This window comes from Ambystoma mexicanum, chromosome 4p (genome assembly GCF_040938575.1).
Source record: "Ambystoma mexicanum isolate Mex_15411 chromosome 4p, UKY_AmexF1_1, whole genome shotgun sequence".
Classification (NCBI taxonomy): domain Eukaryota; kingdom Metazoa; phylum Chordata; class Amphibia; order Caudata; family Ambystomatidae; genus Ambystoma; species Ambystoma mexicanum.
The window spans coordinates 1,130,787,468-1,130,802,325 of NC_090927.1; positions in this window are offsets into that span (position 1 = coordinate 1,130,787,468).

Consider the following 14,858-nt stretch of genomic DNA (forward strand, 5'->3'; position numbering starts at 1 on the left):
GGTAAACCTACACACTGCAATTTCCACAGGGATTGTGTCCTGTGATCTGTCTGAGGTTACATAATGTATTTTTAACGGCTTTCTTCTGAAACTACGCATGGGTCAAATACTCCTTTATGGTTTTGGATCTTTTTAGGGCCATTCCTGGAAGTGGTTCTTCTGGTGGGGCCAGTTTTACCAATGGCCAATACTTTTTGATTAAGGATCTTAATTTGGGTGCGTTTTGGCTGTATGTTGTGACACAGGTCATTTTTGTGCCTTCATGTTGTGTTGCTAGATTTATTTGGAGTCGGGAGTGCTTCACTCGAAGTGAACTTGCTCTTTTTTTGTGAATTCTTGTGTAATTTACTCAGTTATCCTCTAGCTTGTAATCTCTTAGTTAATGCTGTTGCGTGTTTTTAAAGTCATTGAGGCCAGTGCAGTTTGTTCACACCCTTAAACATTGTCCGTAAGGAAGGTTTTGCTAAGGGGTAATGGGTGGAAATTCCTATATTCCAACAAAGCATTACTGTCAGTCTCTTCTCTGAATAGAGAACACTGCAAGATCACATTTCGGTTGCTGTTTTTGAGGTCCAGGAAGTTAATTTCTTCTTTGCTCCAATTTATCGTGAATCATATTTGGGGATCCTGTTCATCGGCCCACTAAAGAATTCATCTAGTTGTGTTTCAGTGCCTCTCCATATGAAGATGATATCATCTATAAACCTCCTCCACTTGTGTATTTTTTGTATGAAGGGATTTGTTGCTGAATATATGTATTTCTCTTCAAAGTTGGCCATGTAGATGATTGCGAGACTGGGGGCAAACGTTGCCCCCATTGCAGTCCCATTCACCTGTTTGTAGAACGTATTATCATACTTCAAAAATTTCTTTGTCAAGGCTATCCGAAGGAGTTCTAAGATAAATCCAACTAGCACCTTGGCAGGTCATGTATGGTCAATTGTCGATGCACACACTCCAGGGCTTCCTCCTGGAGGATGCTCATATATATGGCAGTTATGTCCATTGTGACAAGTAGTTCTTCACTCAAGTTAAACTGTGTCTCCTCAAAGCAACTAATCGTGGCCGTACTATCTTGTAGATATGATCTAGTGAGCATACTGGATGGTTTCAACAACAATATAAACATTTGTTGATTGGTTCAAAGATTGATCTACAACCCAAGATGATGGGGCATCCTGGTAGGTTGTCCAGGTTCTTGTGGATCTTAGGTAAAGCATAAAATAGTGGAGTTCTTCCCTCCGGATGGTTCAAATATTTGAATTCCTTTTCTGTAATCCATTACCTTTCAAGGCCCAATTGTCTTGCTTCAAGTATGCATTGTTTTATACCAGGTGTCAGATCCCTTTCTAGAGGTTGATAGTTTTCTTGGTTTTGGAGCAGAACCATGACCATGTCAAGATATTGTTGATTGGTTTGTATTACAATCCCCCCTCCCTTGTCATCTGCTTTGATTGTTAGGTCTGTGTTCGAGGTAAGTTTCCTGATAGCAAGTCTTTCAGAGCTGGTTATATTATGTTTTAATCTTGTTTTTTATTTTTATTTTTATAATCCTGCTTCTCTTTTAAGACACATTTCTCAAAGGTCCCAATTTCTTTAGACATCTGGTTTCCTGTTGGATTGAACGTTGACATGTATTTTTTAAACCTGTATCCTCCTTGTCAAATTCTTCATCCACGTTCTTCCTGTGTGAGTTCCATGCTAGATAGGTAAAAAGAATTGGTAGCTCCAAGTTTGCCTCTACCACCTGGGTTTTTCTCCTGTGTGGTCGTCCCATTCTGGGGCCCTGATTCCAGAATTCTATGTTTTGGTTGGGACCCCATGTTCTTCCTCTGGGGTTCCCCCTGCCTAAAAAGACCTTTGTGGTGCTCTGTTCGTGATTTGGTTGTAGTCCCATGTATCCTGTATGCTTGACTCTGAGCCAGATGAGCCCGAGAAGGTCACCCACTATCTGTGTGGTTTTTGTGAATATTGCAGTGTATTGGTCAGTTCCTTGGTTCTATTTTCTAACCAAACATCCGTAAGGTATAGGAACACTACTTCCAGCTTAAATTCTGTCAAATATTTTGCCAGTTTCTTTGACTTTTTATTTATTGTGATTGTTTGGTCAATTTGTGTATTAATTTCAATTAGTTTTTCTCTTGCATTGATCAAAGGTGCGTTTTCACTAAACTTAATTTCTTCCTGATCTAGTTCTATTTGTATCTTGTCACACGTTCTTTGCGCTGTCATGATGGTCAGGACCATTAGGTCCCTGCTACATTTAATAGAAATCTGGCTGAAATTTGTTCTGTATTCTAGATCATCCAGAAATAGTACTGGTTCATTTCTAATTATCAGCCCCTGAGGTATGGTATTTGATTTCAAGTACTTGCGGAGGAAATGTCCATGTACCTTCGTCCTGAAACATTTCTTTTTGAGTCTCAGGAGATCATCGCCTGAGACCCCTCCTGGTATTAGAGCATTGCCTCCCGTTGGATTAAACAAAGACAGGCCTCTGAGTATCTCCTCCGTCTGCTCCTCTGTGTAACTAAGGGTGTTACGTTGGGTCTCCATGACGATGTTAACACAACTGAGATTAGCAGCGGTTTAGCCAAAGCCGCACCAAGAGGGAAAAAAACAGGGCCTCTAACAGGTAAATGTACCATACAATAATACCAGTAAATTCACATAATCTGAGGCAGTGAGTAGAGCCAGCCATGAGCGACGCAGAATTACGACCCTCAACTGGAAACATTTTCTGTTTGCAGATAAAAAGTGTAACCGGGTGAAAACACGGACTCCATATTTGAGGGACAAACTGCAGAGCTGCCTCACTTACTGAGCAGGAGGACTTAACAGAAACAAAGTAAGCGGTATAGGAAATATAGCGGCATAATGGAAACAAGTTCTGTTATAAACCATGTCATGCTCAATGGCTTCGCATCATATTGAGTGGCCTCTTTGTACTATGTTTCCAGGCAACAGATACAACAAAAGTGATTCACGTTGCAAACAAGCCATAAGAGTCCCTCTTAAAATGTTTAAAAACATGGAATGTGTATGGCCCTAAGCATCCCCCACAGGATCCCAATCTAGGTGAGTGACCATCCTAACGTACCAGTATACACATATACCCTGTACTTAATAGAGAGGGACACTGTTTATAATGGGAGTTGTTTTGGCAATCAAATGTGTGCTAGGACCTCCATCTCTTCGGCTGTGGGGAGGAGGTCACATGATTCATGAAAAACAACACATTCTCCCTACCTTAATGCCAACACCACAAATAAACCTTTTGGCCGATTTTGTGATTAAGATATCCTAGAAGTTATAGTCACGCAGCAAAAAGTTCTGGATCAGACCTTGGTAATGTAACTGCATTAAAAAAACAGAATATTACATGTAGCCCAAGAAACAAAATGTCAATGATCTCTTTAACCAGGGGAAGGAGATAGTGAGACAGCTTTTGCCAGGAAACCATCAGTTGGCGATATTGGAGTAGTGCGGAGAGTAAAAGTGCGATGCGAGGTTAGTAAATTTAAAATTTTAAACATTTAGCTATTCGCAAGGAACCGTAGTGTTTTTAATCTATATAAATAAAAATGTAAATGTTAGTTTGTTCAAAATCTTAAATCTCTGAAAGTTCCTCACTGATTGCTTTGAAATTTTGACACAACGTTGCATTCGAATAGGCGCGTGTTTTTATATATGTACTATACATAGATGTCACACCTCTGACAGGTAAAAACATGCTTTTCCTGAAAAACAGCACCATCTGTTGGATGTAAAAGCAACACACGCTAAAGTAAATATTTTACAATTCCATTTCAATGTTTCCGATTTAGAATTGTTCAAATACGTGCCGCGGAAGCACCGGAGCGACGTGCAGCCAGACTTCAGGATGCACGGTTGCGAGCACAGCGATTGCGTTCTGCAGCTTCAGATCTGCTTCATTCTCAACAGAATGAACGCGACAGGCTGAGAGTGGCTGAAAGACATCAACGAGAAACAGCAGATCAGCATCAAACATGACTCCGTGCTCAGCAATCACGCGATTACAATCACCTTGCATTCCGGTACAACCAGCTGATGATTATAGTTTGAGTCGGCATGTTCTCATCGGCACCATGACTGAAGTGTGTCCTTATTGCAAGGCTCTGAAATTTAATGGAGAAACGAAAGAAAGGTGTTGTGCCGTTGGGAAAATTAAACTGCCTCAACTTGGAGAACCGCCAGAGCCATTAAAAACTACACACAAGCATTGTGAAATTAAACATATTAGAAATGTGCGCTTTTGCTTTTCTTTCTATACCATTTAACCAGACTGAGCCACAGCAACGCGTGGCTGGGGACAGCTAGTATTTTATAAAAAACATAACTAGTTGTTTTAAATTGTCCCCAGCATTGCAGAGGGCAGGTAGCTTACACACAATTTTAATTTATGTTGCTTTTTGAGGGTCTGAATATAACTAGAGGTCCTGAGGAAGTTGGCCACACAGTCCTTTTACTGCTGAATGTCAATCTAGCATAGAGGGAAATGATGTCCTCCTTGCAAGCCAGGAATAAAAGAGAAAACACACCAATTGAGCTTTGTAGACGTAGACCCGATTTGTTGGAAATGAAATAAAAATACATGTGCACTTGGGTGATTAGCGGGAGTAGAGCAGAGAAATAGGTCCACTGCTTTGATTTGTTTGTGTTCTTTTTGGAGATAAGCAATGATTGTATGTTCTGTTGTTTTGAACTAATTAATGTTCCAATTTGTTTAAATGTGTTTAAAAACCAAAAAGTAAAATTGGTCAAAGTAATATAGAGCATGAGGCATCGAAATAACTACATGTCAGAAGGAAAAAGGTTGCCAACAGGGGATTCAGGTTAAATGTTGAGCACAACAATTATGCAAAAATGAAAAGATACGAATAAATGATATTTATTTTTTGCTTAAACACAGTGTTCCGCAAAATCATTTGTTTTCATTTAATGAAATATAAGTATTTTTAAAATAAGGATGAACTAGGTAAAAGTGTTAGGCATACTTTTGTTAAAAAAAAGTGTCTACTATAACAACATCTGCCAAGGAGGAGACGAAAAGGGTTGCTGGTGGAAAGGATGCCTATCTGAACAGTGCCTCGAGTTTAAAACAAGAGAATTCTGATTCCTTACTCATATCCTGGAATACCTTTGACATGATTATATTCACAGATTACCTATCAACCGAGAAGGAACAGCATTGTCTGATGGACACTGTGCATGCAAATCAAATTGTCACTGACATATTGGAATCTTTAGAAATTCCTTGCTGAAAGAAAATGCAACGATTAATGTTGAGGTCCAGGAAAAAAGCTACAGCAATACCATTTGTCTGCCTGAGGAAAAGAAAACTAATTTAGTGTGGAAGCCGGTGCCAGTTTCATTTTGTTGACTGAGCCACTGATGCTGCAGATTACCCACGGCACACAACCGATTGAGCTCATTTCCAGGAACCTGAGTTTGCAGCCACCCTCTCCACTCATGAGTGTGGCAGCTATGATCTAGTGGCAGCCTGTTTTTTTGTTTTTCTCTTCAGCCTTGGAATAGGGCTCAGAGGCACGCAAAGGTCCATGGCAGGCCTAATAATCAGTTTGAAGAATGCATTGAAGTTGCTCTCCTGCTCACCCACAGGTCTTCAGAAACCTACTAGGAAATTATCCCCAACTACTCTTTAAGGCAGGCCACAGCCCTGAATTGTTCTCAGCGCACCTCGGGGTGGCTTGCCTTCCCTAGCCCCCCACACCCCTTGCTGTTGGAGGGTATCCAGTCCTCCTCCCTGCATGTGGTTGAGCGATGAAAGGGGGGTTGACTGTAAAGGATCAGTTTGGGGACTGATGCCTATAAGGTAAGCATATGCACCTACAAAATGGAGCCTTGATGATTATTCCCACAGGGTACATTTTTGTTCCTTCTTAAAGTAATATAGTAAAACACGCCACAACAGTAATCATATTGACTTTTACTTTGTGTGTTTTTTTTTACATACTTGTTATCGTTTCCAATTCTCTAAGTCTATTTTATTAACTTTATGTTCCCAAGAGTAAGGGCCTCATCATACATTTTATGGTGAGGGAAAAGTGCTGGTAAAAGTGGCAGTAATTCTGTGACCTCCACTTTCCCCGCACCGTAAAACAGGTTTGCTCATGGGGCTACCTTTGGCCAAGAGCTGGAGATAAATCAAGCCCCCACCTTGCATGGTGGTCCCTGCTAGATTACCTGTTGAAAGAGGCATCGCTTCAGCAATCTTTGCCCCTAGTGGACCATGGTCGCTGGTGTATCCTTGAAAGTCTGGGGTGCTCACCAGCAAGATCTGACAGTGAATTGCTTGTGGTCCTCCTCTGAGTCTTGGGAACACATCCACTACTGGGAACTGAGGGCATGCATTACTTCAATAAATTGGGTGGTGTAGGTGTTACGCTCACCTGGTATCCACAGGGACGTCACCCAGCTGGGTTACTCGTTGGTATGCCTCTCAGCTTCGCCCTGATGTGGTCTGCAGGGAAGGTTCTGCCTTGTGGTAGACTTAGGCGTGCACTCCGTCCTGCCTTCTTTGCAGGGGCACGTTGTCTTTCATGGGCGAGTGCGGTCCAGTTACTTCACTGACGCCGGCCCGTTTGATATTGTTCAGGTAGGTCTTATTGCTGTTCTTTAGTTTTGTTGCTATCCTGCATGCCTTTCTTTGTTTAAAATGTCTCTTTTTTCTCCCTTAGGTATGCAGAGCTTCAGCGCGGTGAACTGGCTTGGTTGAGCCCCGCTGGTAAATGATGGCGCATTAAGAGCGCTATGATGCGGTAGGTAAGCGCTATGTGCAGCGCTGCAAAGTCTTCTCTTTGCTAACCTGTGTTTTCCTTCCTTGTAGGTCACAGTGTTCTTCAGCGCGAGTGGAATGTCCAGAGTGGTGCCAGCCGAGAGGCGACCAGCCAGGTAAGCCTTTTGAGCAGTTCGTAATTTGTAAATGTCTTTACAGCTTTCTTTAATGTTGCCTCTCTCTTCCTCTTTCAGGTCGTTCTGTCCGGGAGGCGTGCAGGTTCGAAAAAGCTGTTCTCAGTAGCTGCAAGTGTTTAAAGATGAAGACTGCAGGTAAGATGCTGCTGCTAATGATGTTCCTTTTGTCTCCTTGCAGGTTGTGCTTCTCCACGGTTCGAGGGAATAGCTGGACACGGTGAGCGTTAAGTTGCAAGATGCAAAATAACATGAAACATGTTCTGCAGTCAGGGTGTGGTTTATATAGCCCAGGTAAAGTAGTACCAGGGAAAGTAGTTCCAGGCCTGCCACACCGAAAACACTAGACCGCATAGCTTGGTTCTTAGGGACCAAGCTATGTGGATGCCTCCATGTTGGCTGACAATACAATAAAGTAGTTCCCAAGCACATTGTTGTTCATGGTGCATGAGCCTGGTGCCATAGGCGCCAGGACTGGCTCCATGAGGGCTTTTGAAGAGGATGCCAGGCTGTACAGGCCCGAGTACTGACTCCACCAGAGGGGGTTTTGGGCAAGGGTCGTGACAGCACTCCCCCCTAAAGCCCCTCCCATGGTGTTCCTTCTGTCTGGCCCAGGTTTGGTTGGGAAGTTCGATGGAATTTCCTGATTAGACATGGTGCGTGGATATTCTCACTGGGCTCCCAGGATCTATCTTGTGGTCCAAATCCTTTCCAATTGACAAGATGATATAGCTTGGCCCTAGAGTATTTAGAGTCCAAGATATCTTTGACTTCGAATTCTGGTTCTCCGTCAACAAGTATGGGTTTAGGTGGTGTCCCAAACCGTGTGCCGGGTTGCATTGGTTTCAGGAGGGACTGTCATGATCCCTGCCTCCAAGGGGTCAGGACTTGCCCCACGACCTTGGAAGCAGGCCCATGACTCTGATCCCAGGAACCAGCCAGTCCCTATAGGGACCCTATGGACCTTGTCCTGGCGCCAGTGGCGCCAGGCTCATGATGGTGACTGGTCCCGGCACAGGAAGCGCCGGGCTCATATTAGATAAGAGTGCTTGGTGGACCTACCTGTAGCAGACCATGCTGCTTACTTACCAGCTAACTGGTCTCCTGATCCTTCTCTGCCTGGAACTACTTTTTCTGTCTGGGTGGAGCAGGAGCCACTCCCTGGAAGCAGAACACAGGAACTCTTCTAGAAATCTGGAACTCTTTTCTTACCTGGGTGGGGCCGTGGAAGGAGACGCCTAAGCACTACAGAAGGCTATTTAAACCACACCCGATTGGTTTCACGTGCTTCGCGTTATTCTGCATCTGCAGCAGGACGCTCACCGTGTCAGCTCCAGGAAACCTCCAGCTCCAGATCCTGTGAACACGAAATAACCTGCTGGAATCCAATCTTCAGTCTTCTTCAGTCTTCTGCAGCTCCTGCAAAACAAAGGCACAGGTTAGGCTAAAGTAAAGGCAGTGAATCTACTTACCTAATCCAACGGCAGCATCCAAGGCGCCTTTCTCTGCCTTTCTCTTCCGGCATCCGACATCTGCAAAGAGAGAGAACATCGGTCAGTAATATTCAACTACAAGTTCTGCTTACCTGTGTTACGCCCGTTCCAACTCAGCTCGCGCTGCATTCCGGCACCTGCAAGGCAAGATACATCGGTTAGTAACGCTTAGTTACAAGACTGCTTACCTGTGTTATGTTCGCTTTCAATCTGTTCGCGCTGCACCTCAGCACCTGCAAAGACAAAAGAGATATTACGGAGCATTCTCCAGCGCTAGTGCAGTCTTTCTACTTACGTGCCATTAGAAGGATAATCTTCATCACAGCATCTGAAAAGGGAAAGACATAGACTTTACAGACTTAAGACTTTTGAAAGAGAAGAGAACAATGCAAAAGGAACTTTAATACTTACAAGGCACGCTCGTGCATTAACGGCGTCTTCGCTCTCAGCAAATCCTCTGCTATCAAGAGGCAGAGCTCGCATCCAGTGAAGCAACTGGATCCAGCGCCCCTGCACAAGACGCAGGATGGAGAGCCCGGCATTTACCTATATAAGGTAAGCGCAATATCAACCCAGTTCCACGGGGTAAGAAAGGGCGAGAGGGGCTAGGAACTTTCCGAACCTTCCAAACACTAATACCTTGGTTTACCCTTGCAGACATCTCACTCTTCAGCTTAAACTGTCGGTGGGAAGGGGGCCCAGTCCGGGAGCAAAACGAACCCTGCGCCTAACACTGAAGACAGTATCCTCGCCAGATCAAGACCTGCGCCTCTGGGGGAACCAGGTGAGCGTTCCAGAACGCGAAGCCTTACCACAAAATTCCCGCCCAGGCGCAATGGAAACCTCAGACACAGACCAGTTGGCCCAATTACTCGGGGAGTTGAGGGCGGAAGTACACGCTGCACGTCAGGAAACAAATGCCCTAAGGAGGGAGTTAGTGGTCTCCAAAGAGCGAACAGACGATTTGGCTAGACAATTGCTGCAAGCCCAAGCTGGACAAACTCCTCTACCAACCCCAAGTGGGGGCCACGCTCCTCCAGCTTCCTCGAATCCGGTACAAATCAATCTACCAGGAAATATACCTTTGGCCCGCCCGAACGCTTTTCAGGTGATTCAAAAAGGTTTGCTGTGTTCTTCAATCAATGTCGCTTGCACTTTTTGTGCAGACCCGCCGCTTTTCCAACGGACCAGGCTAAAGTGGCCTTCGTGCTCTCTTATCTCAGTGGCAGTGCCGCAGATTGGTCTGTTCCTTTAGTGTCTCAAGATGACCCCATTCTCCATAACTTCCAGGACTTTCAAGCCAGTATGGAGAAACTGTTCGCAAGGCACTATCAGGGACAGGCCTTGGACAATGAACTTCTTTCACTACGACAGGGCAATCAAGATCTTCTGACTTATATTGCATCATTTAACAGACTAGTGGTGGAAACCGGATGGCCGGAGGATAAGAGGATCACACTGTTTTACAGAGGTCTGCGTGGGGAATTAAAAGACGTTCTGGCTGAAGTGGTAAATCCTCCACAAGACTGTTCCGAATATATCGATCTGGTAGTGCAATTGGATCATCGACTACAGAATCGGAAAGCCGATCGATCCAGATTTGAAACCCAACCTTTTTCAAGGCCACAAAGTTCTACGAAAGGAACTGATTCCGTGGAACCCATGCAAATAGGGGGTGTAAAAGGACCTTTAACCCAAAAGGAGAGGGAAAGGAGGAGACAACTGCAATTATGCCTCTATTGCGGAAACTCAGGGCACTTTCTTCGAGATTGTCCAGTGAAGCCCAAGAAGAAGATAGTAGGGGCGTCTGATAAAGGTACCGAGAATTCTGAGCCGGGAAACGACCTCGCCCGGCAAGTGTAGAGGTCCGCTTGCCGAGCGTTAAAACCAGTTCTTTGACCTCGCATTTCATCATGCCCATGGTCCTCGTGAGTCCTGAACAACCTAATCGTATGCATGCCATTAAAGCATACATTGATAGTGGCGCAATCGGGAATTACTTGGACTGTGAGCTGGCCGCCAGGATGAATCTATCTCTTTGTCCAAAGACGGTGAAAGACGTCATTACCACCGTGGATGGGACGGAAATAGCTTCCGGACCCGTAACTCACACCACCATGGAAGTAACGTTAGTAAGCCAAGATGGGCATCAAGAGAAGATCGTGTTTGATGTGATCAAGGCCCCTCAGTTTCAAGTCATCTTGGGAGTTCCTTGGTTGGAGAAACACAATCCTCAAATTGATTGGCGAGCAAAGACAATCCGGTTTCCAGAATGCGCTTCTACCTGCTACCCTCAGCTCTCCACCAAACTAGCTGCAACTGTTTCTGAGAGTCCGCAACTGCCTCCTGAATACCAGGAATTCCAAGATGTCTTTCGGAAAGACCAAGCTAATTCTTTGCCTCCCCACAGATCATACGACTGTCAGATAGACCTGATTCCCGGATCCACTCCTCCGTGCAGTCGGATTTATGCCCTTACTGAACCTGAAAATCTCCACCTAAGGCAATATTTGGACCAGTACCTGGCTAACGGATTCATCCGTCCTTCGAAGTCCCCGGCCTCCTCAGCTCTGTTCTTCGTGCCAAAAAAGGAGGGAGACTTAAGAACGTGTATAGACTACCGTGCCCTGAACCAGATTACAATTAAGAACAGGTATCCATTGCCATTGATCCCAGAACTACTTGACCAAGTCAAAAACGCCTGCATATATAGTAAGTTAGACCTCAGAGGAGCCTACCATTTGGTGCGAATAAAGGAGGGCGATGAATGGAAGACGGCCTTTCGTACCAAGTATGGACTGTTCGAGTATCAAGTGATGCCCTTCGGGTTGTGTAACGCACCGGCCGCATTCCAGTTCTTTATGAATGACGTGCTCCATGAACTCATTGATGTGTGTGTAGTTGTATACATTGACAACATTCTGGTTTATTCGTCCTCTGAGGCAGAACACCGAAAACATGTAACCGCAGTACTGGAGAGGCTCCGCAAACACAAACTTTTTGCAAAATTAGAGAAGTGCGTCTTTCATGTTACTGAGGTCGAATTTCTGGGATTTATTTTGTCACCTAACGGAGTTCACATGGACTCGAGGAAAGTAGATGCAATAATCAAGTGGCCCTCACCATCATCTGTAAAAGGGGTTCAAAGTATGTTGGGCTTCGCCAACTTCTATCGCAGGTTTATTCCAGACTTTTCTCGGGTAGTCCAACCCATTACAGCTCTCCTCAGAAAAAACAAACGTTTTGAATGGTCTACCGAGGCAGAACAAGCCTTTCAGGAGCTAAAGACTAAATTTACCTCCGCCCCGATTTTAAAACATCCCCGCCCGGAACTACCTTACATCGTCGAGACCGATGCCTCCAGCCTTGCTATGGGAGCAGTGCTTTCACAAAGAGATCCAGAAACCAACCAGTTGCACCCCGTGGCGTTTTGGTCTCGCAAATTATCAGCCCCAGAAATCAATTACACCATTACCGATAAGGAACTGTTGGCTATTAAGTCCGCCTTTAAGGCCTGGCGGCATTATCTCTTAGGAGCCCGACACACAGTAACTGTCATTACTGACCATCGTAATCTACAGTATCTTAAATCAGCCAAAGCTCAATCCTCCAGACAACTTCGCTGGGCATTATTTTTTGCCGAATTTGATTTTATAATCACCTACCGACCAGGCAATAAGAATGGTAAAGCGGATGCCCTCTCTCGAATCGGAGTAGAGGAACACATGGTTAACCCTGAGCTCGTACCTATTATTCCTGAACAAAGAATCCTGGGTTTGATCAGCATGCAATCCATTGAAGAAATTGAAACCCAGGTTAAACAACTTGTAACTCCAACGGACATACAAAAATGGCAGCTTCAGGGGGAAGACTTCACAGTAAAGAACGACTTATTATACTTCAAGGAACGACTTTATCTACCCTGTACCAGCTTACAAAATCAAGTCATCTCTTGTTATCACGACTCCTTAATGGAAGGACACCCGGGTATGGCCAAGACCTCGGAAAAGGTCAAGCGTCACTTTTGGTGGCCATCTTGGAGAAAAGACATCAGAAACTTTGTCATGTCCTGTGGAGTGTGCGCCCAGAACAAGAGTCCTAAGGAAAAACCAGCAGGCCTCTTACAACCACTTGAAATCCCACCTCATCCCTGGCATACCCTTTCCATGGACTTTATCACCGACTTACCTCCCTGTTCCGGATACAATACAATCCTGGTAATCGTAGACTTATTTTCAAAAATGGCACATTTCATCCCACTAAAGGGGTTACCGTCAGCAGCAATCCTGGCTCGAGAATTTCTTGAAAACATTGTTCGGTTGCACGGCTTTCCTTCAGTTTTAATCTCAGACAGAGGAAGTCAATTCATCTCCCACTTCTGGCGGAGTTGCTGTCGGTTAGCTCAAATTGATGTGAGGCTTTCCACCAGTCACCACCCACAAACCGATGGTCAGACCGAAAGGACCAATCAGACTTTGGAACAGTACCTACGCTGCATGCTGCAACAGACAGGAGGAACCTGGAAGGACATCCTTTGGATAGCCGAGTACGCTTACAATAACTCAGTCCACTCTGGAACCGGAAAGACCCCGTTTTTTCTTTTGTATGGTAATCATCCTCGAACCTCTAACCTGGATCCACCTCAGGATCTTGGAACACCAGCAGTTGACCACCTACATTCAACCATCACCCAAGCCTTCAAGGAAGCTACTACCCACCTTCAAAGGGCCAAGGAACAATACAAGAAAGGAGCAGATCAACATCGAAAGGAAGCCCCTCAATACCAAATAGGAGATCAAGTCTGGTTATCCACCAAATATTTACCCCTAAAGGGACCACGCACCTTTAACCCAAGATACCTGGGACCCTACTCTTTTACTGCCATAATAAATCCAGTAGCGGTCAAGTTGGATTTACCCCCTCACATGAAAATGCACCCAGTCTTCCATGTTTCACTACTAAAACCTGTTCAACCAGAAACCCGATTGACTAAATCTCCTGAACCTATCCTAGTTGACGGAGAACTTGAGTTTGAAATCAAAAATATCCTGGATTCCAAGATCTCCAAATCAAAACTACACTACCTGATTGACTGGAAAGGCTACGGCCCCCAAGAAAGATCTTGGGAACCTGCAGAACATGTACATGCACCCCGACTAATCAAGAAATTTCATCGGACATTTCCTAACAAACCAAGACCTCCGGAGAAGTCAACCTTGGGAGGGGCCTTGAGGGGGGGTGCTGTCATGATCCCTGCTTCCAAGGGGTCAGGACTTGCCCCACGACCTTGGAAGCAGGCCCATGACTCTGATCCCAGGAACCAGCCAGTCCCTATAGGGACCCTCTGGACCTTGTCCTGGCGCCAGTGGCGCCAGGCTCATGATGGTGACTGGTCCCGGCACAGGAAGCGCCGGGCTCATATTAGATAAGAGTGCTTGGTGGACCTACCTGTAGCAGACCATGCTGCTTACTTACCAGCTAACTGGTCTCCTGATCCTTTTCTGCCTGGAACTACTTTTTCTGTCTGGGTGGAGCAGGAGCCACTCCCTGGAAGCAGAACACAGGAACTCTTCTAGAAATCTGGAACTCTTTTCTTACCTGGGTGGGGCCGTGGAAGGAGATGCCTAAGCACTACAGAAGGCTATTTAAACCACACCCGATTGGTTTCACGTGCTTCGCGTTATTCTGCATCTGCAGCAGGACGCTCACCGTGTCAGCTCCAGGAAACCTCCAGCTCCAGATCCTGTGAACACGAAATAACCTGCTGGAATCCAATCTTCAGTCTTCTTCAGTCTTCTGCAGCTCCTGCAAAACAAAGGCACAGGTTAGGCTAAAGTAAAGGCAGTGAATCTACTTACCTAATCCAACGGCAGCATCCAAGGCGCCTTTCTCTGCCTTTCTCTTCCGGCATCCGACATCTGCAAAGAGAGAGAACATCGGTCAGTAATATTCAACTACAAGTTCTGCTTACCTGTGTTACGCCCGTTCCAACTCAGCTCGCGCTGCATTCCGGCACCTGCAAGGCAAGATACATCGGTTAGTAACGCTTAGTTACAAGACTGCTTACCTGTGTTATGTTCGCTTTCAATCTGTTCGCGCTGCACCTCAGCACCTGCAAAGACAAAAGAGACATTACGGAGCATTCTCCAGCGCTAGTGCAGTCTTTCTACTTACGTGCCATTAGAAGGATAATCTTCATCGTCACAGCATCTGAAAAGGGAAAGACATAGACTTTACAGACTTAAGACTTTTGAAAGAGAAGAGAACAATGCAAAAGGAACTTTAATACTTACAAGGCACGCTCGTGCATTAACGGCGTCTTCGCTCTCAGCAAATCCTCTGCTATCAAGAGGCAGAGCTCGCATCCAGTGAAGCAACTGGATCCAGCGCCCCTGCACAAGACGCAGGATG